This window comes from Scomber scombrus, chromosome 2 (genome assembly GCF_963691925.1).
Source record: "Scomber scombrus chromosome 2, fScoSco1.1, whole genome shotgun sequence".
Classification (NCBI taxonomy): domain Eukaryota; kingdom Metazoa; phylum Chordata; class Actinopteri; order Scombriformes; family Scombridae; genus Scomber; species Scomber scombrus.
The window spans coordinates 11,170,471-11,183,099 of NC_084971.1; positions in this window are offsets into that span (position 1 = coordinate 11,170,471).

Consider the following 12,629-nt stretch of genomic DNA (forward strand, 5'->3'; position numbering starts at 1 on the left):
TTATAACACAGAGGCAGTTAAAATGCTTTACATGAAGGCAAACAAATATAACACATAGCAAAGAGAAAAATGAAATCAACTACAGGAGAATTAAACAGAATAAACTAATATTACAATATACACCAAAATTATAGACAAGATAGACAATACTTTTAAGCTCTATGACATGACACTACTTTTTTGTTCCCATGTGGTTTTGTCAAATTATATATAACTATATATAAAAAATACCTTGCACATATTCTTTTCTTGTGGACCGATTATTACATTTCTGCTTTTAATCCATTTTGAGACAATATATTAGAGGATTATGGCAAAAGTGGTATAACCTTCAAAACTTTAACCAAAAAATTACACTTGCTTAAAAATGCTCAAATTCTCAATAAAACACCATATCAACTAGTTTGGCATAATCTTACATTATCATTCCTTCATATTAAATAAAGGTTAATGGAATACAATTGTTCTAAATATTAAATATAATTTGGGGGATCATGTGAAGTCAACTGAACCACATGAAGTGTCTCAAAGTGTAACCAACATTTAAAAAGTAATTTTGTTAAAATTGTGAAGAAGGCCATATAGCAGGAAGTGGTTTTACAGAGAAGGACCCCTGATGATCACAACTACTGGCTGACAAGGCTAGAAGCTCTTAACAATTACTCATAAACTGACATTTTTTCTCACTTAGTCAGGTTTGCTCAGTATATGTCCCATGGTGTAACCCTCGAAAAACATTGTTAATTCATAAGAATTAATTAAAATGAATATTTACTTTAAGAATTAAATTTCAAATATTGAGACCAAAGCCATGTGCTTACACGGGTGACAAATTTGATTTTAAAATGAAATGTCAAAACCGTATAACTGCTGACATAATTTGAGTCCTATTAAGAGCCTTCCTGTTAGAGGACAATTTTGTCAAAAATCAGTAGTTTATGATGTTAATTTTGTTAGATATCAGTGGTCTATGATGCTTATTAAAGATTCATCATAAAAACCTACTTTTGAACATGTACAGTAGCTTTAAAATACCTAAAAATCCAATAATTCATTTAAATGAGAAATGCTACTGAAACATAACATCTGTGAAATATAATTATTTACATTATGCTACTTTATTACTTTTATTATCGCAAAACTAAAACAATCAAACTAAATAAATAAAATACATGTTCTCCTTGATGCCATCTTCTAACAAGGAAAAAGTGGCTCATCACAGAGCATGTGTGAATGCTTCTGCATGTAACAGCTGGGTGGGAAGAATGTCTTCACCTGGCCTCAACCACCTGACCTCTTTATAATATGATAAAATCATCTCTGAGCCAGAACCTCTCTCTCTCTCTCTCTCTCTCTCTCTCTCTCTCTCTCTTTTTTGTTCGCGCCATTGGCAGGAAAGAAGCTGTACTTGGGTGTTGCTGCTGCTGCTCTGCTGCTGGTTCTGCTGGTGTTTTTGTTCTTAATACTGAGAAACCACAGACTTCATATAGTGAGAAGTAAGTGAGCTCAATTAACATTTATGTCACTGCAACATTATTATTTATCCAGAGAGTCTCTGACTGCTTATCAGAGGAACTGGACTCAAATGATTCTGCTCAGTCTTTCAGTGTGCTTCATCACATTAGTAACATGTAATGCTCATTGTGTATTAGTCCCAGTCACCACAGCTTCATCTCACATCATATATACAACAGTAACCAAGCTGATACGACCACAGATCAATTTGTCATTCAATCACAATCTTGTGTTCAACAGCAGAGATCACACAGGTAATATTTACTCCAACATCTCAGTCTCATCTGAGGTCTCAGATCCAACCAGACAGTCTCTTCTTCTCCACTTTAAGCTTCAACAAGGTCACAGACTGCAGCGCTGTCACACACTCCACCATCAGACACCAAACAACTGATTAATCAACCTTCTACTCCAACATCTGAACACAGTGCTGATCATCTTCAATGTCTGACACAGTATCTTCCTTTTCTTTAACTTTATGTGTTATAATTATTCACTTTTCTAAAGACCACTGTAAATTCACAGGTTGAAAATAATTAGTTATTGTATCAATTATTAATCATGTAACTTAATACAGGGCAGATATTTTGGAAAAGTTACAGATGTCCCTAAATAATGTGTTAATTTTGCATAATGCCCAGGATGTAAACTTCACCCTAATAAAGTAAGATTATAAATTCAAAATACACATTTTCTTTCTCTCTGTGTGATTTTTTCTGTTTTGTGTGAGACCAAAGTGTGGTTGTTATGATGAAATGGAACAACACTGAAAAGATGATGTTCACACCTAACACAATAACACCCCACCCCTCCTACACACACATAGACAAAGAGGTTTACTTTAGCCACTTTTGGGGTATTAACATAGACTTACATTCATTTCCTGATGACTTGCCTTAACCCTAACCATAACCACTACTTGTCTAACCTAAACTTTAACCACTGTCCCAAAAATCTGCTTTTTCTCACCCTCTTTCTAACCCTTTTCTCACAGTTTGAATGAAAAAGAAAAAAGTGATATGAAATAAAGGAAGTGGCCAGTGGTTTCACAGTTACAGATGTAACTCAAGTTACCCCCCAGCTTCATTAATAAACCCGTCATATCCTTGTTCACAGTAGAGTCTCGGTAACATCTCTTGAAACGGATCAATGCCTTTGAGTGAATTTCAAGCTAGTTAAGTGGACAGAGAGTTTGTGAAGTGCAGAGAAACTAGTAGACACTGATTAACATAAAAAGTTGGGATTTAACAAAAGGTCACGATGAGGAAAATGCTTCTTCTCAGCATCTGGCTGTTTTAAATTCATCTCTGTACACTGTTTGATATTCTTTTGTACACAGCTGAGAATATTTGTCTTTTTTGAGACCCATTACATCAAATTTATGATTGAATGTACATTTTGATGATCCTGTTAAGGGAGGATGTTTAAAAAAACTAAAAAAACAAAAACAAAGAAAAACAGCCAAAGTCAAAGCTCCCTGCACATTTGACCTTTACAAAAATATTAAAATCAGTTTATTTTTCTTTTGAAGTGACCAGATGTGTAGAGCCAAAGATTCAGGTATCAGGCCAGGAGGGAGGACAGGTTCACATCTCCTGCCCATATGGTTCAGGATATGAAACCTATCCTAAATACTTCATGAAGGGTGACTATGCTCATAGGAAAACTGTCATCAAAAGCACTGATACAGTGTGCAAACAGACACAAGACAGGAAGTATGATCTCTGTAATGACACTAAGAAGCGAATCCTGCATGTGACCATCTACAACCTGAACCTGAGAGATGCTGGCACCTATTGGTGTGAAATAGATGCATATACATTTGATCCGATAACAGAAGTTAATCTCAAAGTCCACAAAGGTATGTAAAAATCAGCACTTCAAATCCTCCTATTTCATTTATAGTTGTAATCATCACCATGAATCAGCAATAATCAACAAGAAAACCACAGGTCATATGAACTGTGTGCAACTCATTATGTTCAGGAACACATTTACTCATTAAACAGACACATTCATATATATATACAGGCATTTATCTGGTGTTTTCTTTTTCTCAGACATCAGAAGATAAACAAACAGTTTTTCAATGTATTTTCTACATGTTTTTCTTACTGTTTGCTGCATTCATCCTTCTTTCTTTCTCTGACAGCTCCTACACCTGTCAAACCTCAGCCAGTCAACTTAAATCCTCCTATGTCGACTACAGTTGAAACCATCTCCATGAATCAGCAACAATCAACAAGAACCACAGCTTTTATGAACTGTATGAAACCCATTATTGTTCAGAAACACATTTACTCATTAAACAGAGACATATTCATATATCAAATACATTTGAACAGGCATTTATCTGGTGTCTTCTTTTTCTCAGTGACAGTGAATGTCAGTGGACCAGCACTGTCGTCCACACCAGTAGAAGAGGAACAAACAGGTAAAACATCACATACAGCAGTTTATTCAGATCAGGAGGAGCTTGGTGCTTCAAAAAGACAAACAAGTTTTACACAGCACCTTTTAAACACAGAGGCAGTTAAATGCTTCACATAAAGGCAAATAAATCCATTGAAACAACATTTAAAGCATAACAGACAATAAGAACCACAGGTCATATGAACTGTATGAAAGTCATTATGTTCAGGAACACATTTACTCATTAAATAGACACATTCATAATACATCTCCATAAGAACAGGCATTTATCTGGTGTCTTCTTTCTCTCAGTGACAGTGAATATCAGTGGACCAGCAGTGTCCTCCACACCAGTAGAAGATGAAAAAACAGGTAAAACATCACACACAGCAGTTTATTCAGATTTCTGATCCTTGTGATGTTGTTTTATGTTTGTTGTTTTATTAGTTCATCAGTCCCTTCATTCAGTGGTGTGTTTGAAAAAAATATGTTTTAACAATTTTCTGTCTCACTGTTGAAGCGATCTGGTGATCAGCCTTTAGAATAGATAACATTTTTATACATTACCTTTTAAACACAGAGGAAGTTAAAATGATTAACACTAAGGCAAAGAAATCTATTGAAACAATATTTAAAAACATAACAATGAGGAAAATGAAATCAATTAAAGAAGAATCAAACCGAATAAACTAATATTACAATATAATAATTTAATATAAACAAGATTTTAGCACATTTTAGAGAATAAATAAAAGCCACAGAAAACCAGGAATTTTTCATTTAGTTTCACAACAGTCTAACATTTTAGTGTGTATTTCAAGTGGCTGTAATCAATCGTTTTATATCAACAAGTTTGAACAACAAGTTTCCAGATGACACCATCGCGGTTGTACTCATAACTGACCGTGATGAGTCAGCCTACAGGAAGGAAGTGGAGCAGCTGGAGTCCTGGTGCAGACTCAACCACCTGTTGCTGAATGCACAAAAGACTTTTGAGATGGTGGACTGTGGCTCAGTGGCTCTGTGGTCTCCGCTACAGAGTCAGTCAAGTTCCTGGGTTATCATCACATCCAGAGACCTGGAGTGGGAGGAGAACACAGTCTCCATTATAAAAAGGACAAAACAGAGGATGTATTTCCTGCACCAGCTAAAGAAATTCAACCTCCAACAACTTGTGATGATCCTGTTCTAAACAGTGATTATCGAGTTCATCCTCACCTCATCAATAACCATCTGGTTCAAATCATCAACGTTACAAGAGTGAGCCAAACTCCAGCGCATAGTCAGGACAGCAGAGCCAATCATCAGCTGTAGTGTGCCAGTGCTTCAAGATATCTACAACTGCAGGATCATTTAGCACTCACTATAGCCAAACCCTCTCATACTGGACTTCACGTTTTTCATCTACAGTCTTCTGAAAGATGACTACAGGTCTTTAAAACCAGCAAGGCCGGACAGCTTTTTCCCCAGGGCTGTGTCACTTTTAAGAAACCCACTGGACTCTTATATAATGCACTGGACAATAAACCGTGGTCCTTTTAGAGATGATTTATTTGGGATCAACAGTATTTATTCTAATTCATGCTAATTGTAACCCTATTCTTATGTTTTCCCCGTTTCTCAGATTTTATGTCTTGAATATTTGTATTGAGTTTGTGTAATATGCTACACAGCTATTATACATGTGTGCTTGCATCAAGTCAAATTCCTCCCTGTGACATACTGAGCAAAATAAAGTGATTCAAATTCTGAAGAAATGATCACCAACTGTGGCGATTTTAAGCTCCACTCTTATTTTTCCTTTTTACTTTGTAGTATTCTTTGAGTGTTAGGTGTATTTATTGTTGTATTTCCTTTTGTTTTAACACGAAGAAAGGAGCTTTACTTGGGTGTAACTGCTGCCGCTCTGCTGCTGGGCCTGCTGGTGATATTGTCCTTAAAACTGAGAAACCACAGACTTGATAAGTGTAAGTGAGCTTAACTTAGCACTTATGTTTCTGCAACACTATTATTAATCAAGTCATAAGTCTCTGACTGCTTATCAGACGTATTGCACTCAAATGATTCTGCTCAGTCTTTCAGTGTGTATCATGTCATTAATCACGGTTCAGATTTGTAACATCTAATGCTCATTGTGTATTAGTCCCAGTCATCACCGAGCCATCTGACATCGTATACTCAACAGTAACCAGTCACAGAAGCAGAGACTCCCACAGCTCAATTCACCATCCAGTCACCACCGAGCCATCTGACATCGTATACTCAACAGTAACCAGTCACAGAAGCAGAGACGCCCACAGCTCAATTCATCATCTGGTCACCACAGAGTCATCTGACATTGTATACTCAACAGTAACCAGTCACAAAAGCCGAAACACCCAAAGCTCAATTCACTATCCAGTCCCCATCCAGACTCAGAGAGAGGCTGAGAGAGACCAATACACCAGTGAAGATGACTCCCAGCCCAAGAGACAGATAATATCAGCTGCTGGACCCTCTGTGGTGTACGCCACCGTCAGACGCACAAACAATTAGGCCCTGCTGGTGTCATTGTTGTTTTATACACTCATGTGTTAATGTTTATTAGTTTGTCAGTGAATTCATTGAGTGGTGTGTTTGATATATATGGTCACAATGTGCTGGGGTTTTTAAAATTAATTGCCTGCATTATCCTATCATTTGTTGAAAAGTTTGATTAAAATCAGATGTAAATTCAAATAACCCACAAGTCAGGTCATGTACCCTAATCATTGTAATGTGTATAATGTTGATATTGTATGTATGTAGATTGACTACCATTTACCTGGCTTTTTATTTTGTTCTGTTTATTACTCCTAGTTCGTATCTGCTACTGTGTTTCCTGCACAGCTGTAACATGTAAATTCTCCATTTGGGTATTTAATAAAGTCTTATCTTAACTGAACTGAATGATATGATTGAATCCTTTAACACTTCAGATGAGATTTTTTCCAGTAAGACAACATTTTTCTTCTTTAATTCTCCCATTTTAATTAACACCATGTTTGTACTGTCAAACCACCCTTGTGAATAATTACTTAACACTCACCACCTTTCTCTGCACTTTTCTCCTCTCCATTTCTTTTTGTTCACTCCCTTGCTCTTAAGCTAAAAAGAACCACATCCTCATTTTAAAATACCACACAAATGTTTCAAGCTATGTGCTAAAAAAGGGAAGTTGATAGAAAGAGAGAAAATATATATGACAGAGGGAATAAAACAGGACGATCAGAGAGCACCTGCCATGACAAATGACAGTAGAAAAATTGAGTTTATTATTTGATGAAGTAGAATTTAAACTTTAGTACACTGGGGAAAAAACAGGATTGAGACACTGGAGATATCACTAAAAGTCACCATCTGCTTTATGACAGGTAATATTATTCTGGCTGTTCATGGAAGTGTTATTCTTTAGTGAGACTGACATTTATTTGAGCTAAAACCTGTTGATTGTATTATGATGATATAACTTTTTCTTCTTGCTTTTTTCTGTTTCTTTTTATGACAGTTAGTGTGAGTTTGTTGTCTGTGGCAGGAAACAACCGAGGACCTGCCAACATTAAATGTAAGTTCAGTTAGGAAGATGGAAAGCAGCAAGCAAAATACTTTTACATATGTTAGTTTGTCAGATGTTAAAATAAAATAATGGCTATAAAATCATATACAACTTAAATTAACTAGTAAACTCAAGTAACTGTGCTTTACAGTGCTGGCGTACTTGAACTTGACTTGATTATTTCTATTTTCTATTTTATACTTCTACTCCACATCAATTTAGAGGAAAATGTTGTACTTTTTCACTCCACTACATGTTGTAGTTACCTTGTGGTTAACAATGTTTTGTAGAAAACTTGTTATAAGCTTTACTAGTACACATATACTGGAGAGTGGTTAAACACAACAGTAACACAACATTAACTGTCTATTAATATGTCAATAATATAGTCCAATAAATGAACATGTAATTATATAAGTAGCCTTCACATGGGGGTAAAACCAATACTCATAATACCTCTGTACTTTTACTTCAGTAAGACTTTGAATACAGGACTTCTGCTTTTATTCCACGTTGCCCTCCACTAAGACACGCTGCTTATAAATACTGTACTTCACTTGGATGTTTGAGCTTCATTGCACAAAAACAAATTAAAAAAACATGTCAGACACAAATTAATATTCCAAACTGAGTATTTTTATGTCATAAAAAAGAGGGGGATCTTTAAAACTGTTGAACACAACAATGACTTTTGAGTAGATATGTTGAACTTGTTAGCAGACATTCAATGCAGTTACAAAGTAACATCATTCATTTGGAATCATATTTCTACCTGATTAATGTAATATTCACTCTCTTTTAGCTTACAGTGCAAGTGAACCAAAACAGTTAACTTGCAGCTGGACAACTAAACAATTAACTGAAACTTTTAAAAATAATTAGCCTTCAGTGAAAAGGTCAGCCTTCAGTTTCATTCTCAGTTTCCACTCTCTGGCAGTTGACAACGCACCAGTGAACCAGGCAGCCCGTGTGTGAGGCTCTGTTACTATCCACTGCAATTATTCAAGAGCTAAAGAAAGCAACATCAGATATTTCTGCAGAGAAGATGATAACTTCAGTTGCAAAAATATAATATCGGCACACAGTTCAAAATACACAATGATACATAGATATTCTCTAACAGACAACAAGCAGCAAAAAGTCTACACTGTGACCATTTCAGAACTGACACAGGCTGACGCAAGAAGATACCAGTGTGCTATGAAAAATTCTATCAGCAATTCCATTGAATGTTTAACTAAGATTCACCTTCATGTTTTAGGTGAGTATTGATCTGCTTTTAATGACCCTGTTTCATAACTAACCTACCTATAACACAAGCTCACATACATGAAATACATTTCTACAGAAACACTTGCGTGAAGCAAAGTGGCAGCATTGACCTGGATTTATTTTTTCTTTTCAGACTTGGATGACGTTAACACAACTAAGATACTTCATAGTACTAAAGACAGCATCTATATTAAATGTAACTATCCAGCCAGCGACGAGAATAAAGAGAAATTCCTGTGCAAGGGGGACAATCCTTTCATCTGTGAGGAGCTAATAAATACAACAGCACAGGGCAGAGATATGACTAAAGACAGGTTTACTATAAATGATAACAGAAGATGTAAGTACTTCTTTGTGTACATCAAGAATCCAAGCATAGATGACTCTGGAACATACTGGTGCTCCTCTGACAGAATGTGGCAGCATGCTCCTTATGCCAAAATCCACCTTACTGTAGGTGAGTACACTGTAATTAAATGTAGCACAAGTATAGCTTATTCACTCTGTACATATACAAGAAGAAGACTGTGCTGATGTTGATGAATAGATACAACTCTGCAGACTGTTATTACTCACCCAGTAAAAAGATCTTTTTTTTTGTGCCTCACTAGTTAAAATCTGCAAGTGAGCTGGAAAAATAAGTGAGAAAGAGAGACTAATCCAGTATAATGACTAACATCAGAAAATACACCACAACTATTTTCAGTGGTGAAACTACTTTTTTTCTAAAGTGTTGCACTCAAGTACAGATAAAGAATGAATATGATCAGTTTGGTTATACTGCAGATCAAAATAACCAGTAGAGCGGTTCAAAGTTTGACCAGCAACAACATATAAATGATGCTTACATGTGACTACAACAATATAAACAATATACAGTACCAGTCCAAAGTTTGGACATACTTTGTCCAACAGATTTTGTGTCGTCCCAGTAGTCATTAAATATGACTACTGGGCTACTGGGCTGACCCAAAATTCGTCATATTTTTTGATGTATTGATTGATATTGAATCTGTTGTACAGTGAATACTTTTACTTTGTCACTTCATTTCACTTGGGCTTGAATGCAGAACTGTTACTTGTATTTTCATATTTCTTTATCGCTACTTTCACTTCAGTAAATGATCTTCCACCTCTGACTAATTGTGAGAAAAATGACAAGAGAAAGACCCAAAATGAAAGTGATGGTACTGATGTGACTGTATGTTTTGCATGGAGTAAATTCACTTATGCATGCCTTAAATCACAACTCTATTCTTTTGTCTTTAGAAAAAAACAAAAACCTCTCAGCTGAGAAACACCAAAAGAAAAAAAAATCAGGCCCTCCAGCTATGCCGGGAACAGCGGGGTCAATGCAGAAGGACCAGTCACCCACAACATCTTCACACCCAGCTAACGCTTCAGAGAAGGGTGACAGCTGTTGTTCATACTTCCTTAAAATATACAACCACTTGTGCCGCACAGTCACACACTAAAACTTCCTCCCCTGATACACTCTTCTTGTTGTATATGCAAATCCTGAGGACAATGACCTTTTGTTGTATTCTCAAGCAGTTTCTACCCATGTTTCTTGGTTTCACTTTCAGGTGTGATTGTTGGTGTGGTGGTGAGTCTGGCATTGTTGCTGATAGCTGTGTTTGCACTTATACTACTGTGTAGACACAAACTCACCATGACACAAGGTGAGGCATGGGAATCTATCTATCTATCTATCTATCTATCTATCTATCTATCTATCTATCTATCTATCTATCTATCTATCTATCTATCTATCTATCTATCTATCTATCTATCTATCTACCTATCTACCTATCTATCTATCTATCTATCTATCTATCTATCTATTGAAAAGTTTGACTTCCACATTGCGTGATTTTGACTCTACATATTTAAATGTTCTCTGCCCTGGTGTGTTGCACTGTAGGAGGATCATCAGAGCAGAGGACAAACACTGGAAACGACACAGAGGTGTGCATGTGTTTCTCTGTTTGTGAGTTTGTAGATGTATATAATAGATGCATCTGTCACACTGCTCCCTTTCTCTTCTGCAGGGACATGATGGAGATCACTACTATGAGGACATACAGGCAAACTTAGGAAATACACTGCCGTCCATTTATGTCACTGTCAGCCATCCTGCAGACCAGCTCCACTATAACAACATCAATTTCCAGACAGACTCTGTAAGCATCTCAACAGACGGAAACACACTTCCCGATGCAAAAACATCTTGTGAGTACTCTTCTATCAGTAAGACCCAGACTACCACCAATCCTCCAGCTGCAGTGCAGCCTCTCTATTCTACTGTAATTTTTCAGGGTAATACACCCTGAAGGATTTTCTTTTTTCATATGTAAATATTGTCCCTACACCCAAAATATATGGAGAAGTTTTTATCTGCTTTCTGTTCATCAAGTAATTTGGTAACACTTTTGAGCCATGGTTATAGTTATAGTTTCATGTGTTTGTTTCTGGCATAGTTTGGCATAGTATAAAGTACATCAGTTTATCAGTAGTATAGTTAGAATTTAGTGTGGCTAATAATATGGCATATAAATATATATTGAATATTAATGTACATGCACTCTGAATGTGATGAATAAAACCTGATTTAAAGAGTCCTGATGTGTCTGGATTTGGTCAGTCATTCCCAGTGAAAGACATTTGCTCTTCTTTACTTCCGCAGTAATCGTGCAGAAACTCTGATGCATCACTTTAGCAGAGATGTCACAAAAAATATCAAGGGGGAACTATAAAGAGGGAAATAATTGGTTACAGTTGGCTGATTGATTCATTCACCAATATGTAGATTTGCAGATATAAGGGACTTATTCGATATTGGGTCATTTACAGCATATCTTTATCTATGATGTAATCCTTGATTGAAAGATATTTAGAAAACATGCAATAAAAAAGAATTCCTGATTTATTCATTAGTAACTAATTACAATTGTAAAACACAGCTGATTACTGGCTATAGATTTAAATGTTTTCAATATTACAATATCTAAGAAGGTAAAAATCAGACCAAAAGGTGGTGGACCATGCAGGCAAACATCATTTTCCATTCAATTCAGTTACAAAACTATTTCTTGTGGTTTCTGCTGCTTTGAGTGTTCAGTAAATAAACACAATTGAGTGTCTGCATATAGTTTTAATCACAGAAAACTAAGGTTACCACTTCCAGCTCACGACATGTTTTATTAAGCCAGGTTATATGAATAGCCTGTATGGAGGTTCTTCAGTGTTACAGTGTCCAGTATTTCTTCTTTACCTTGTTTTGTTCTGCAGCGCCCCCTTGTGGTTGAACTAGTGATCAGCCAGTGATTGGTATGTCATTAAACCTTTACATCTCATGTGTGTTTTTTGACTTATTTTCATTCAATTTTTCTTCTTTTTTCCCGAAAGAAGGGAGCGACCGAGTGAAAACACAACAATTGGAAATGCTGCTGGTGCAAAAATAGATCTACAGAAGAAGCAGTCAAAGCAAATGATATATGAGCCTGAGGTGGACAGTTAAGATTAGTTGAGATCAGGAGATCCTGCTGCTCACTGGGACTTCATCACTGACTGCACAGAGCAGATATCACATGTCACATGAAACGATGAAAAAAAAACATGCTGAGAAGACAAATCTTTTTTACAGCATGAGTGAACTTACATTTTACAATGTACAAGTAACAGCAATTATGAAAGCAAACATATCTGAAAGTGTGGAGGATTGTTACTAAAATATGACAAAATATACTAAAATTAGAAAATATCCTTCTCCAAATGTAAAGAGGGTCTTATGACAAAGTCTATAAACTATGGTAATATAAAAATGTTGACACGGTCGTGCACTGACAGACGTCCC